Source organism: Octodon degus, unplaced genomic scaffold, assembly GCF_000260255.1.
Source record: "Octodon degus isolate 3935 unplaced genomic scaffold, OctDeg1.0 scaffold00156, whole genome shotgun sequence".
Lineage (NCBI taxonomy): Eukaryota > Metazoa > Chordata > Mammalia > Rodentia > Octodontidae > Octodon > Octodon degus.
The window spans coordinates 5,727,586-5,729,164 of NW_004524732.1; positions in this window are offsets into that span (position 1 = coordinate 5,727,586).

Here is a 1,579-nt window from a genome sequence, read left to right on the forward strand (position 1 = left end):
GGGTCTCACTACACAGATAGGACTCATAGTGATCCTCCTGTTTTCAGCTTCCCAAGCACTGAGATTACAGGTGTGTGCCACCACGCCCAGTCTCCATTTCTGTCTCAGTGTGCCCTGGGGTGGGGGCAGGGCCTTTTCCGCCGCCTGGATGGAACCCTGGCCCCTGCATCTGCCTAAGCAGATGAGTGAGGTGTAGAGCCAGCACTGCTACCCAGTACCTTGAGGTCGGCTGCCCACCTACGCTGTCCTTGGCGCCCACATCATGCACAGGAAGCACAGATGCCTGCATGCCAAGCCTGTGAGTCCAGGCACACAAACAGGACAAGATGCAGCCCCCCAGGAGCTGCCAGCTGTGCCAAATCAGCCAGATCTCAGTACAGTGAGGCTCAGGGAAGACAAAGAGCAAGGCAGGTGTTGAGTGACAGCGATTCAGAGGCGCTGGGAGAGGCCTGGGTGGTGGGGGTGGGGAAGGGCTCAGGATAGGGGCACAGGGAAGATGCAGGCTGGTAGGGGAGCTGACAGGGAGGGACAGAGAGGAGAGGCCAGTTCACCCCAGGGCAGCAAAGCACCAGACTGGACCTGAGGTGTGTGGAGTGCAGCTGCAGGTGTGCTGGGTGTAGACCTCAGGAAGGGCCGCAGTGAGCACCTGTGCCTGGACTTTGGGGCGAGGGCCCACCCAAGAGGAGCAAAAAGGAGCCCAAGGCAGGGGAGACAGCTCAGCAGCATAAGTGCCTGCCAGTCAAGCGCTAGGTTGTAAGTTTGATCTCTAGTACGGGATAGGGGTGGGGGGAGTCTAGGTCTTTAACTGTACTATGAAGCTTGGATCCTGGAAGGGACAGATGGGGGCAGCATTCCAGATGCTTTGCTGATTTAGCTTTCAGCACCCTTAATAAGAGCCCTGCTTGACAAATGAGAAGCAAGCTTAGGGGAACAACTTACTCAGAATGACTCAGCTAGCTGGGCGCTGTGGGACAGGCCTGTAATCCCATATCCTCAGAAAGCTGAGACAGGAGGATCCCAGGTTTGAGGACAGCCTGGTCAATTTAGCAAAACCTTGTGTCAAATTACAAGGGCTGGGGGGGAGGTGGGAAGATAGCTCAGTAGAATAAGTGCTTGCCTGGCAAGCACAGGGTCCTGAGTTCAATCCTCGGTACTGCAAAATAAAAAAAAGGAAAAGAAAAAAAGCACAAGGGCTGGCAACAAAAAGGGCTGGGGGTATATAGCTCAGCATAATTGAGTTCAATCTGTAGTACCTAACCCCTCACCTCAGAAACATCCCAGGAGTGTCAGTAACTCACAGAGGAACGGTCTGAAAAGAAACAGCATGAGGTTCATGAGGAGAAGAGATGACTTGGACAGCCACAGAGAGCACTTTGGCTGTAGCCTGAGCCCCACAGCCAGGAGCTCCAGAGTACTGGGCTTGCTGGTCACTGTTGCTAAGCAACCAGTCTTTAATAAGATGTGAGATAGTTCAGCTGGATTCCTAATAACAGCCATTTGAACTCAGGCTAATGGATGCTGTCACTGTGGTCCTCTCACTCTTTCTTTCCCTCCCCAACAGCTTGTTCTTTCCAACTAC